The following is a 15,223-nucleotide window of genomic DNA, read 5'->3' on the forward strand; positions in this document are numbered from 1 at the left end:
GAGAGGTCAAGAGGACTGTACCAGGGGTGGGGCTCAGAAGCATCTTTGTGTAAAATTTATACATTTTTTTTTTCCTACCAAGCAGCTTTCACAGAAATATTCTTTTCCTCCTGCATCACCTTCTTAATAGGGCAGCCCTCACCGTGCCCCACCCCCTTACGGTTGCCCTCCCTGTACTCTCCTCTGCTCAGAGAATTAAAAATAAAATATGAGGATAATAAAATAGATTTTACAATTAGTCGACTAAACGGAGGATTCTCAGTTGCCCTAGAACACGCCTTTTCACAGGGAGAGAAGTGGGGTGGTAATGTGATTTAAATAAAGAAGTCCATAAATAAATCAATATTTTTGGAAAGAAGGAGGACACAGAGTTCTTACTGTTTGCACATTCAAAACCCTTTTCCGAGTCGTCACATGGCTCCCTGCATGTATACGTGTATGCATGCGTGTGTGCAAGAATGTTCGCAAATATGCCTGTTTGTGCGTGCTTATGTGGATGATTCTGTCGGCTACACACACACACACACACACACACACTCACACACACGTGCAGACATTGCTCTTTTCATTGAGTCTGACAATCCTTTCTTTCCCTGACATCTGTCCATCTCTGTGAGCTTGTGTATCTCGCCTCCCCCCTTCCCAGTCTGAAAAACCAAAGGCTCCAGCCACCAAGGAGGTCTCCAGAAAACCCTCTGGCCCCAGAAAGAGAAGCTTGAGTGAGAGACATCCCATCACGCACAAAGGTTCCCTGTCTCCTGCCAGATGCCCCCCACTTCCCTCCTTGCTCCTCCTGGGCTAGGCAAAGGTGCCCAAGGGCCCTGGCAGCAGGACTTGGCAGGACAAGTACATGACGGAGGGGCTGTGGAGCCACGTGGGGTGGGAGTACTGTCCCTAACAGCTCTGGGTCTTGGGGTACAGAGGGGGCTTGTTGGGTGAGAAGGGCAACAGGAAGCATTGCCTGTGCTTGTGGGGGCTGAGGGAAGGAAGTGGAGTGTGAGTGCATGTATGGGTGTTCCCCTCCCTTCCCAAACTGGCACCTGCCTTGGGTCTGACTGTCAGAGCAGCTGCGAGACACAAGAGTCAGCCGACAGATGCCATGGCCCCAGCCTTTGTCTGAGCAAGAGAAAAATCACAGCCTCCCCTTAGCCCCCTGGGGCGGGTGAGGCTGGGAGGTTTTGCCCATCTCACCCTCCAACTCCATCTCCAGCCCTGGAAAGCCACAGGGACTGTTCACCCTGTTCTGCAAGTTCTGGGAATTTGAGGGTGATGGGGAAGATGCAAGAAAGGGAAGGTTTGGGGGAGAGATGCTTTGAACTCTTTTGCCCAAGCTGTGTGATAAGCCCCCAGAGCCCACCTATCTTGTGGGGTGGTGGTGCTGGTGAGGGTGGGGGTGGGGGTAGGATGGGGGGGCTCTGTCATCCCAATCTAATGAAGCTGAAAAAGGGTTGAGCTGGCAGGCAAAAAATCAGCCTTCTTGTTTCATCTCTGCCACTAATCTGTGGCCAGTTAGTTCACTCTTCTGGGCCTTGCTTTTCATATCTGTAAAACGTGTCATTCAAATGACAAATGCAATGTTAAATAACATAGACTACCGTTGTTTTTAAACAGATACCCAGCTGATGACATAAGAATGGGACCAGTTGTGACTATATCTTAACTGCCACTGGTTTGGGTGGAGTCTTGAGAAACTCAAGGCCTGATCTCCCCGCAGGAAATACCTGCAACATGTAATTACATAAATATGTAAAAAAAAAAAAAATAGGCATGGCGCGCTTATGAAAATACCTAGCAGAGGGAGGGCAAGCTTGGCAAACAAAAGTAGAAAGTGCGCATTATTGTCATAAAATAGTCTCTGAAAAGACAGTACCTTCTTCTGGGCCGGTGGGATTCTCTGGACTCATTTTCAAGTTGGCTGTGGAGATGGGCTGATGAATAAAACCCGTTGCTGTTAAGTGATTCCAACTCATAGGACTTCCAAGGCTATAATCTTCGTGGAAGCAGACTGCCGCATTTTTTTCCTATGGAGAGGCTAGTGGGTTTGAACCACTGACCTTTTGGTTGGCAGCTGAGCTCTTAACCATTTCACTACCAGGGCTTCTTAGGCTGGGGAATAGGAGCCCTCCAAATAGCTTGCACTAGCCTACTAACCAAAAGGTTGGTGTTTTAAAAACTCATCCAACAGCACCGTGGAAGAAAGGCCTGGCGATCTTCTTTCATAAAGATTACAGCCAAAAAAACCCTATGGAGCTCAGTTCTACTTTGTAACGCATGGGATTGCCACGAGTTGGGGGCCAACTCGATGGCCGCTAACGACAACCACAACAATAAGGGTAACTACTGTGAGTAATAAGGCTGAGGCACTTTGGGGACAGAGCACTGGCCCCATCCCAACTTTTTCTTCAGTGGAGGACTTAGCAGGGGTCAATACAGTCAGGGAACCTGAGAACTTCACTTTAGAACAAATATGACAAAGGGAAACTCTCATAGGGAAGACCAGAGGGCATGAGGAGGTAACCTATTGTTCTCCATATTGGCAAGCTGGCCTCCATTTGGGGACATGAACTTCCATCCATACCTGTAGTGAGGCTTTGGTTATCATTGATTTCACATTGGGACACTGACTGTCAAACCCATCCTTGTATATCACTGAGTGCCATTGATGGTGATATTGGGACATTGATCCCCCTCAATCAACTCTGTATTGGGGCATTAATTTCTACCTTGAGACATTGACCCACTTACCCATACCTATGTTGGGACATTGATTCCTCTCAACCAACCCTGTATTGGAACATTGATCTACACATGGGACATTGGTTACCTCAACTAAATCTTCACTGGGACATTGATTCCGGCATTGGAATGTTGACTCCCTTTCCCATCCACCTCTGGATTGGGATATTGACTCCCACATTAGAACACTGATTTATTTATCTCGCCCATAATCTGGACATTGCCTACCACACAACCCTGAATAAGGACTTTGATTTTTTATTTTAGGATATTGGTCCATCATCCCATCAATCATTCATTTGTCACATTTACTATATGTCAGTTTTTGTGCTAATGGTTGTGATATCTGTTTTTCTTCTTTTCCTACCTTCTGTCCCCATATTAAGACCTCAATTCCTCTTCAGTCCTCATAGTTGAACACTGGCCAACCCTCTGCATCCATTACTCCATTCTTCCACCCCTAATGACTTCAGAGTAGGGTCTCCATTCATTAGTCAGATAAGGGGAACCTAATGAAGCTGAGGACGGTATGTGGCATATCATAAAAAGCATAGACTTTGGAGTCATGAGTTTGAATCTTGGGCTCCCCCACTTACTAGCCTCAGTTTCCCTATCCTTCAAGTAAGGCAGGGTAAGGACCCTTATTTTTCAGGCTTCCTGTGAAGATTAAATATGAGAACACCAAATGGGGATTGGAGAACAGAGGGCACAGTATTTTATACCAAGGCTTTCCCTTTCCTGCTCCTCTTCCCCCAGCCTAAAGAGATATCTCTTTTTGGTGAAAATATATACAAACATACACCACTTCAACAATTTCTACATGTACATTTCAGTGACATTGTTCACATTCTTCAAGTAGTGCCACCTTTTTCGACAACATTTTCCAAACTATTTTACCATTATTAACACAAACTCACTGCCCTCCTAAGCTTCTCATCTTTTTGAGTTGCTGCTTTCAATTTGATCACATATATATAATTCTTTAAAAGAGTATAATGCTTAATGCAGACATTCTTTTCTAATTAGGCAAACTATTATTTGGTTCAAAGATGACTTCAGGTGATAGTTTCAGTTCAAGGTTTAAAGGTTTCCTCAGGGTATTAGTTGGGGGGGGGGGTCATCTGGTCTCAATGGCTTGGCTCCAGAAGGTTTAGATTCCATGAGAGTTTGAAATTCTGTTCCTCATTTTTCCCCTTTTGATCAGGGTTCTTCTATAAAATCTTTGATCTAAATTTAGTAATGGTAGCCAGGTACCATCCAGGTCTTCTGGTCTCATGGCAAAGAAGGCAATTACTCATGGAGACAACCAGACACTTACTCCATTTCCTCCACCAATTCCTGGCCCTCCTTCTTTAGGGAGATAGCTCTTAAATTGGTACATCCATGCGCCCTCATTCCACAAACCACTGATGGGGCTAAGATCTTCCCTCTCCTCAAATCCACCATGTTCAGCATCCCTCAGGAAGTAGTTCCCTCACAAAAATCCAGGTCTTGCTCTCTTTTGTAAAAATCTGTATTATATAGATAGCAAAGAAGACAGCAAAGGAGCTCTGGTGGCACAGTGGTTAAAGTGTTCAACTGCTAAGGAAAGGTCATTGGTTCCAAACCACCATTGGCTCTGTGGGAGAAAGATGTGACAGTCATCTTCCGTAACAATTTATAGCCCTGGAAGCCCTACGGGGTCCGTATGAGTTGGAATCAACTTGATGCAGTGGGTTTGGTTTGGTTGGAGAGAGGAGCGCAACTTTTCTACTCCGAGCCTGTGTGTAATTACATATTTTGTCCGCGTGCTAGGCCTGGGATAAAGCTGTATGGTAGTGCAGGCCAGGGCTTATGATGTAGACATACATGCTAATTTTTAAACCACAAAATCATGGCTGTTTTTCATTTCTGACAACACTGGAAGAGATTAGGTCCTATTAAGCACCATGGGGCCTATCCTCCCCTTGGCCACCTGCGGGGCTCCTCATGGCTTTTGTGGGCTTGTTGGGCCTGGTGCTGAAGCAAAAACATCCTTCTAATTGTAGGGCAAAGCTCTGCCCAGGAGGAGGTACCCAGGTTGGCAGACCTGAGGCCGTCTTCTATCCTATCTCACCCTGGGCTGGGGCTAAGTCTCACTCCTGCCCAGGGAGGGAGAACTCAGAGCCTGCAATGCCCACCGGAATTGAAATGCTACCAGGCTGATGTCTCTTCCCATGGAAGAGTAATGTAGGTTGCCCTCTCCAAAGCTCTGGGCTGTTCTGAGGGGTCTGAAGGGCAAGGGCACAAGTCACTGACCCGGTCGGCCCTTTCTTTTTTTTTTTTTAAATAATTTTTATTGTGCTTTAAGTGAAAGTTTACAAATCAAGTCAGTCTCTTACACGAAAACCCATATACACCTTGCTACACACTCCCAATTATTCCCCCTCTAATGAGACTGAGACAGCCCGCTCTCTCCCTCCATTCTCTCTTTTCGTGTCCATTTGGTCAGCTTCTAACCCCCTCCACCCTCTCATCTCCCCTCCAGGCAGGAGATGCCAACATAGTCTCAAGTGTCCACCTGATCCAAGAAGCTCACTCCTCACCAGCATCCTTCTCCAACCCATTGTCCAGTCCAATCCATGTCTGAAGAGTTGGCTTCAGGAATGTTTACTGTCCTGGGCCAACAGAAGGTCTGGGGGCCATGACCACCGGGGTCCTTCCAGTCTCAGTCAGACCATTAAGTCTGGTCTTATGAGAATTTGGGGTCTGCATCCCACTGCTCTCCTGCTCCCTCTGGGGTTCTCTGTTGTGTTCCCTGTCAGGGCAGTCATCGGTTGTAGCCAGGCACCATCTAGTTCTTCTGGTCTCAGGACGATGTAGTCACTGGTTCATGTGGCCCTTTCTGTCTCTTGGGCTCGTAATCACCTTGTGTCCTTGGTGTTCTTCATTCTCCTTTGATCCAGGTGGGTTGAGATCAATTGATGCATCTTAGATGGCCACTTGCTAGCATTTAAGACCCCAGACGCCACTCTTCAAAGTGGGATGCAGAATGTTTTCTTAATAGATTTTATTATGCCAATCGGCTTAGATGTTCCCTGAAACCATGGTCCCCAGACCCCTGGCCCTGCTATGCTGGCCTTCAAAGCATTCAGTTTATTCAGAAAACTTCTTTGCTTTTGGTTTAGTCCAATTGTGCTGACCTCCCCTGTATTGTGTGCTGTCTTTCCCTTCACCTAAAGTAGTTCTTACTACTATCTAATTAGTGAATACCCTTCTCCCACCCTCTCTCCCTCCCCCCTCTCGTAACCACAAAAGAATGTTTTCTTCTCAGTTTAAACTATTTCTCAAGTTCTTATAATAGTGGTCTTATACAATATTTGTCCTTTTGCAACTGACTAATTTCACTCAGCATAATGCCTTCCGGGTTCCTCCATGTTATGAAATGTTTCACAGATTCCTCACTGTTCTTTATCGATGTGTAGTATTCCATTGTGTGAATATACCATAATTTATTTATCCATCCATCCGTTGGTGGGCACCTTGGTTGCTTCCATCTTTTTGCTATTGTAAACAGTGCTGCAAGAAACATGGGTGTGCATATATCTGTTCGTGTAAAGGCTCTTATTTCTCTAGGATATATTCCAAGGAGTGGGATTACTAGATCGTATGGTAGTTCTATTTCTAACTTTTTAAGGAAGTGCCAAATCGATTTCCAAAGTGGTTGTACCATTTGACATTCCCACCAGCAGTGTAGAAGTGTTCCAATCTCTCCACAGCCTCTCCAACATTTATTATTTTGTGTTTTTTGGATTAATGCCAGCCTTGCTGGAGTGAGATGAAATCTCATTGTAGTTTTGATCTGCATTTCTCTAATGGCTCAGCCCCTTCTTGATGTGTGACTTGTGCAAGTCACTTCCCCTCCTTGGGCCTCTGTTTTCCATCTGTCAAGCCCATGAGAGGGTAAACTTCTGATTCTAACATTCTGCATTTGAGCCTCTTGTCCCCCACTAAAGGACAAACAGGGCAGTGATGATAGCAGCTAATGTTGGTTAAACACTTAACATGTATTCAACCATAAATGTTTGTTATTTGTACTTTCCTTGGGGCCCCTGAAGTAGCAGAACGCTAAAGAGCAAATCCCAGCTTCAGCACTCACTGGCCGGATGACCTCAGTTTTCTCATCTGGAAAATGGGGGTGTGATTGATAACAGTGCTAGCTCATAAAGTATTATTGAGATCAAATGAATTGCCAAAAGTATACAAGACATTTCGAACAGGGACAGGTACATGCTCAGCATCACATAAATGCTGGCTGTTATTATTATTTTGCAGATAAGCACTCTGTGGCTGAGAAAAGGGTGAATAACTCACCCAAGACCACACAGCTAGAACCAAATTGGAACCCTGGTCCCCATTGGTTGAGATTCTTTATCTCATCGCCCCTCAGAGAAGCAGAGACAGATTCTTGACTCTTTTCCCTCTTCCTGGGCACTGAGCAAAAATGGTGGCAGGTTTAGTCATAAAGTGGAGTATATTATCCAGTCATAAAAAGAAAGAAAGTACTGATACATGCCAGAACACAGATGAACCTCAAAAATAAATAAATAAATAAAATAAAAAGCTATGCTAAGTGAAAGAAGCCAGACATATTGTACGATTTGTTTTTTTTTTCTTTTTGAAGTATTCAAAAAAGATAAAACCACAAAGAAAGAAAGTAGATTAGTGGTTGCCAGGGGCTGGGAGGAGAGGGGAATGAGGAGTAACCGCCTAATAGTAGGAGGCTTCCTTTTGGGGTGTTGACATTGCTGTGGAACTAGACAGAGGTGACAATTGTACAGCATTGTGAATGTACTAAATACCACCTTATTGCGTACTTTATATCTTGTGAATCGTACCTCAATATACGGCAGCAGACAGATGCTGAGATAAGAAAAAGGGTCTGAGAGGGGACCCTGAACGGGTTGGAGCGGGGCTGCCACTCCCAGTCTTGACTCCCGGGGTGCTCAGGCACAAGGGAGCCCAGCCTCAGCCTGTCGCTGGGATCTGGGCAGACCCTCTGCTTGTCTGAGGAGCGGGAAGGAGGGAGGGAGAGAGGGAGGACCGGGGAGGAGGCGCTGCGCCCAGCCCCCTTCCATTCTCCTCCATCTGCACCCAGAAGCAGCCGAGCGTGGCGCCCGGGGCCAGCCCTCCCACTCCCGCCCCCTCGTATTCTCCCCTCCTGGGCGAGGGCTGCCCCGTCTCTGGGGGGGAACCTGGTCTGTGCTCAATTTCATGCCACTTAATTCGCAAGTCTGCCCGTGAAAATGGCGACAAATCGGCCCCAACTGCCCAAATGTCCTGTCCCATCTCGGACGTGTCTCCCTGCAGCCCCCTCCTCCGTCTGACAGCCCCTCACCCGCCAGACTAGACAGGAGCCTCCCGGCAGGCAGCCTCGGGCTGAGAGGGCCTCTCCGCTGACCCAGACCCGCTGAGGGCCGTCCTCCGCGGTCCCCCACCCCATGCCTTCCCCACCAGAGCCAAGCCTGGAAAGTAGACCCCGGCCAGGCACCATCGTGCCTCCCCCAAGGGCATGGTTGAGGGGCTGGGCACTGCTTAATTTGAATTTGAATGATACTATATAATGCTTATTATTTTATTTGTTTTCTTTTAAGAATAGTTTGTTTTTTGAATAGATAATACACTGACATGATTGAAATTTCAAAAGGCATAAAAAGGGAGGGTGAAATGCTGCCCTCCCGCCTCTGCCCCAGTTCCCTGGGTCCTCCTACCCTTTTCTCTCCCAAGGGTAACACCAACATCCCCAGGTTCTTTGGTATCTTTCCACAGATCTATTCTGCAAAAAAAACAAATATGGATAGCCTTCCTGCCATTTCCACAAATGGTCTGCCCCTCGCTGTTTCCATTTACCCTTCTGTCTTGGCAACCAGAGTCTCCTCAGCCCCTCGGCCGACCCACCTACCCACCACAGGGACTATTCAAAGTTCTCCTCCCTCCACCTGCCCACCATGAGGATTTTAGAGCCAGACAAATTCAAGCCGTACCTGTGCCATCTACCCCTGGGTGCCCTTGACAAGTTCCTTTCCCTCTCTGGGTCTCAATCTCCAACTCAGTAAAATGTGGATGTTAATGTAAAACACCCACCTCACAAGACTACTGGCGGTGGGTGGGTAATAAACAAGATAATGGGTGCAAAGCACCAGGAGGTGATGTGTAACTGCTCATTCTTTTCCTCTTCCTTCTTCTGTCCTCTCAGCAGGTGAATGCCGATTCATCCTTCAAGGCCTGGTTCAAAGTCACCTCCTCCTGAAGCCCTCCCTCACCCCCCTTCCCCCCAGTTGAAGGAATGCAGGCCTCCTCTTTGCATCCGTGGTGTGTTAACTTGCCTTGAGGAGAGTGCTTGTCGCTGTGGGGTGGTGTAGCTGGCTGTACTCACTATACCTGTCTGCCCTCTGGGAGGCTGTGAGCGACTCGAGAGCTCTGCAGGAGGCAGGAACCAAAATATGAAGATGTAAGTATTTACAGCCTTTTTTCTCCCTTCTCCTTAGCTGATCAAGGTGATAGGTACAGATACAGAATTGAAAACCCTTCACCCAAGAAAGAGCACAAAGTTACCAGTGACAAAGATGGGTCAGGATAGAACTGATTTAGCTGGAGAGCAGTAGAGGCCACAGAGAGCAGGCTTGATTTTTAGGAGAGGCAAAGGAAAAACGGGTGGGGGAGTGTAGTGACCTGTGAGATTTTGGGGAGGCAGGACTCAAAGGGACTTTGAGAGAGCTTTGCTGTCTGTGGAGTCCCAGGGTGGTGCAAAGAGTTAATATGGTTACTGCTAACCAAAAGGCTGGTGGTTCAAGTCCACTCAGAGGTGCCTCAGAAGAAAGGCCTGGCGATCTGTTTCCAAAAAAAAACAGTCATGGAAAACCCTATGGAGCACAGTCCTACTCTGATATACACGGGGTCGCCATGAGTCAGAATCGGCTTGATGGCAACGTTTTTTTTTGCTGTCTGTAGTGTGATGTGATGTAATTCCCTTCTGTGCCTTGCTGCTAATTTAAGAGAGTTCAGTAAAGGCTTTGTTGCAAATCAGTGGTTTTGGAGCTTCTTTTGGGTGTGCCTCAGGCTGAGACTGCCCTCAGGTTATTCGGGTTGCATTGTGCATGTTAAGCCCAGCTGAGCAGGAGTGTAGAGAGCTATAAAGACGAGAAGGGCAAGTGGAGAGAGAGGAGGAGTGCTCGTGCAGGTGGTGGCTCTCAGTTCCGTCTCTGGGCAGCCCACGTGGTGAGTGGTGTTCACGTGTTCACGTCAACATATTTCCCAGGGAGACCCTAGATTTTGATGAACCACCTCCCTACTCCCTGGTGCTCCCCAAAAGTGAGTAAATAAAACCCTATGATTTGTAGTTGCCACAACAACTAAGAATGTACCAGAAACACTCCTCCTTGTGGTTGTGGCACAGACAGAAGGGAACAGATTTTAGGTGCGATTCTTTATCAGCCTCTTTCTTTCTCCTCTTGAGAAAGCTTATCAGGAAGCATGTGAGTGTGAGAGGTGTCATTATGGGGACAGCCTCAAACCTGCTATTATTCATAAATACAAATGAAATCATTTACCAACCTCTGTACCATGTTGTTAGTAACAAAAGACTTGAGCCACACTCAAAACCAATTGCAATATACCTGTTGTCCCAACACTGTGGAGGACGTTTGATTGGCTGGGGGCAGGCAACACTCATGTGGGTGAATTAATGAAAGGACAATGAAGTGTTTTGTTGGTTGACACTGACTCTTAAGAATTTAGATGGAGGGCTGGTGTGGAAATAGCACTGAAATGGGGGTCCAGAGACTTAGATTAGTCCTGGCTTTGTCACCAGTGTACTGTGCAACTTTCGGTGAGTTGGTGACTCCTCTGTAACATGAAAGATCCGACAAGCTCAGTCGTTTTAAACTGGCTCTCTGGAGCCCCATTAGGAATTTGAGTCCTTGGATAACTATTTAACCCATTTGCCTCAGTTTTCTCATCTGTAAAAGGAGGATAACAATAATTTACCTATCTGCCTGATAGCTTATTTGAAGAATTAAATAAGTTTAGCATTTGTTGGTCATCAGCCTCTGGGCTAGATACTTCTAAATAAATATTACCTCATTTTACTCTTTTAGCAATGTCAGGAAGTGGGATTTTGTCCCCATTCTCATTTCAGTTTCTAATTGTTTATAGCTAGCATATAGAAATACAATTGAGTTTTGAATATTAACCTTGGAGCCCTGGTGGTATAGTGGTTAAGAACTCAGCAGTTCAAATCCACCAGGCACTGCTTGGAAACCCTGTGGGGCAGTTCTACTCTGTCCTATAGCCTCGCTATGAGTCAGAATCGATTGATGGCAACAGGTTTGATTTTTGGTTTATCCTGCAACCTTGCTAAATGTACTTACTTGTTCTAAGAGCTTTTTTTTTTTTTTTTTTTGACAATTCTTTACGATTTTCTGTAAAGATGATCATGTTTTCTGTGGATAAAGACAGTTTTTCTTTTCTGTTTTGAATGTGTATGTCTTTGATTTCATTTTCTTGCTTTATTGCACTGGATAGGATCTCCAGTGCAGTGTGGAATAGAAGTGGTAAGAGCAGACATCCTTGTTTTCTTCCTCACCTTAGGGGGAAATTCTCTCCATTTTATAGTTGTTAAAATTGAGTCACAGAGATGTTCAGAAACAAGCCCAGGGGCTCCCAGTTAGTCAGTGACAGTGCCAAAATTAGAACCCAAGTATGCCTGGCTCTAAAGCACATACCCTCTTTATTGCTCCAAGCTTTGTAAATAGTAAAGTGCTGTATAAAAATGTGGGATTATGATAATTACCTATTTGTAGTACTCTGCCCAGTCCCAGGCACATAGCAACTGTTTGATGAAAACTTGCTGTCTGATTGGAAGTGGGGGAGATGTAAGCTGGAATGTGGTATGGGATGATCTCCCACCTTGAGGTAGGCATGCATAGTGAAGTTGGTGATGGGGGAATTTGCATCCCATTCTGGAGCCCCATTTCAGGAGGAACGGTCTCTTGGGTGGCAGAGAGGGTGTCACTTAGGGTCAAATGAGAGACTTAGTTTAGAAGACCAATTTGAAGGGCAAAAGCAATGTAGGGTACAGCTGGATCTCCAAGAAAAACAGCTGATGGGTAAAAATGAAGACTGTGGAAGCAGATTTCCCAGGTTTGAAGCCCAGTTCCACCACCTACCAGCTGTACGATCTTGGGGCAAGTTCCTTAGCCTCTCTGTGCTTCAGTTGTCTCATCTGTAAAACAGGTATAATTGCATTTCTATCTCATAAACTCATTGTGAGGTTAAATGGGTTAATACATGGTAAAAAGTGCCCATACACATACAAGAGTGAGTGACTATTATTTTTATTGTATTTATTTTTACTGAGTGACAAAACTGTCTGAGAAAACCAAAGACACAAGGGAAAGATTAGTCCAAAGGACTAATGGACCACAACTACCACAGCCTCCACCAGACTGAGTCCAGCACAACTAGATGGTGCCCAGCTACCACCACTGATTGCTGTGACAGGGACCACAAATGAAGGTCCCAGACAGAATGGGAGAAAAATGTAGAACAAAATTCTAACTCACACACAAAGAAAGACCAGACTTATTGGTCTGATAGAGACTGGAGAAACCCGGAGAACATGGCCCCTGTACACCCTTTTAACTCAGTACTGGAGTCACTCCTGAAGTTCACCGTTTAGCCAAAGATTAGACCAGCCTATAAAACAAACAATAACACAAGTAGTTCAGCCATGTATACAAGACTAAATGGGCACACCAGCCCAAGAGCAAAGATGAGAAGACAGGAAGGGACAGGAACATTGGATGGATGAAAATGAGGAACCCAAGTTTGAAAAAGGGAGAGTGTTGATACTTCGTGGGGTTGGCAACACAACCAATGCCACAAAACAATATGTGTATTAATTGTTTAATGAGAAACTAACTTGCTCTGTAAACTTTCACCTGAAGCACAATTGAAAAAAAAAATAGAAAAACTGGGGATGAGGTTGAAGCCACTGAGGACTGTTCCTCCTCCCTTTTTGAAAACACACACACATATTCTGCTTCAAACCCCCATAATTATATATAGAGAGAACTGTGTCTCTCTCAAGTGGCCAAGCTACTTAACCTCTCTGAGCCTCAGTTTCTTCAGATACAAAATGGGATAATGAGCCCTACCTCCTTATCAAGAGGCAGCCAGCTAAGGCATGGTAAAGCATTGTTCACATTAGGTAATAACAAAAATAATTGCAACTTCCAAGTGCTTCCTCCTTGTGAGGCAGCTGGGGGTGCTTAATCTCTGTGTTCTTACTTATTGTCACAACAACCCTGTGAGGTAGACCAGTTGTCCCATTTTCTACCTAAGGAAATCTAGCCTCAGAGAGGTCAAATGACATGAGGGCCTTCAGCCATGATCAAACCCAGGTAGGCCGATCTCCAGGGTCTGGATCATTATTATTTTTGCCCACTTCTCCTTCTGGAACTGAGAAGCCCAAGCTAACAGCATCTGGGTACAGGTGCCCCCTCCCCCCAGCAGCCCCTTCTTGTCCCTCCCCTGGGTGAGGGGCTGCCCTTCCGTCACTTGCTTGTCCAGCCAAATGTGGGCGGCCGGCGGGCGGCTTTAGTGCATGAGGCAGATGGGACCTTCACAAAAGCCCCCGCACCTCTCCAAGCTGGTCCCCCCCACACGCCTGATTACCCCCCAATACCCAAGTTACCATTGATACAGTGGTGCCGGGTGATTCAATTAGTGCAGCCGGCATGAAGGCAACAGCACAAAGAGCTGGGGTAGTTAGAAACTCATTTTCTTTTGATTATTATAGCATCTCACACGTGGAAGCAGAAAATTATAGGCTCATGTGTCTTTGCTTAATATCCTCTGGGGCCAGATTTGTCGTCATGTTGAAGTTAGCTGTCAGAATTGACAAAACCATGTGGAGTTGATGGATTTACAGCGCATGGGCCCAGCTAAGCTGGAGAGGTACAGACCCACACAGACACACAGATACTCACAGAGACAGGCACAGACACACCCCGCACACGCTGATACACCTCATACAGACACACACCTACTTACCTTACCCATACTGACACACTCTCACACTGATTCGTGCTCAGAGGTACACACTCCCTGCACACTGAAACACACCCATTCAGGCTCACACATAGATATACACACATTCACACCACACCCACCCACACACTGATACACCACACAGACACACACAAATATATCCCACACGCTGCTATATGCTCACCCAGTCTCTTGCAGGCTACACATCCCCCCACACTGATGCACCCCACCCAGACACACACACATGCATACACATGCACACACGTGCATACACATACCCTGAACGAAAACAAAACAAAACCCAGTGTCGTCGAGTCGATTCCGACTCGTAGCAAAGCTATAGGACAGAGTAGAACTGCCCCATAGGGTTTCCAAGGAGCGCCTGGTGGATTCGAACAGCTGTAGCACTTAACCACTACGCCACCAGGGCTTCCCACACATACCCTACAGTACGTATATTGATAAGTAGATACACACAGTGATACACACAAAAATATTCACTTTCCACACTGATAACCCCACTCAGGCACACACAGACAGTAACACCTGTATATACTGATACACATCCGCTTAAACATATACACAGATATCCATACACACACATTGATTTACCCCCACTGAACCACACACACAGATACTCATCCTCCACACTAATACACACTGAACCTAGACACACACTCAATATTCACACATACATTGATATACCCCCACCCAGGCACACAGAAATAGACACCCATACCCTAATAAGCAAATCCACATTGTGATACACACATAGATACTCACCCTCTATGCTGATACAACCCCATCCAGACACATACTCAGATAGTCACACACTTCCACACACTGATACACCCCCACACAGACCCACATAAACAGTTACAACCGTACATTCTGCCCCACCCAAACAAGTACACAGGTACACGTACACACACAGTGATTCACCCCCACCCAGACACACACTCATCCACTCCCACTAATATACACCCACTCAGACACATACTCAGATATTCATGCACACATTGATATGCCCCCACCTAGACACACAGAGATACTCTCACCCATACATACTGATACACATTCATTCAAGCATATGCCTAGATACACAGAAACACACACATACTGATAGGCTCCCATCCAGACCCACACGTATACAGAGACCACCCCCTGATGGATACACACATATGCAGGCCCATACATACATCACACACAGAGACAGGTGCACACACACATACACACACACACTAAGAGCCAAAAAACAAAAAAACCAAAGCCGTTGCCATCGAGTCGATTCCTGACCCTATGGGACAGAGTAGAACTGCCACATAGGGTTTCCAAGGAGCACCTGATGGATTCGAACTGCCGACCTTTTGGTTTGAAGCTGTAGCTCTTAACCACTGTGTCACCAGGGCACACAAAG

The sequence above is a fragment of the Elephas maximus genome, chromosome 19, assembly GCF_024166365.1.
Source record: "Elephas maximus indicus isolate mEleMax1 chromosome 19, mEleMax1 primary haplotype, whole genome shotgun sequence".
NCBI classification, from domain to species: Eukaryota; Metazoa; Chordata; class Mammalia; order Proboscidea; family Elephantidae; genus Elephas; species Elephas maximus.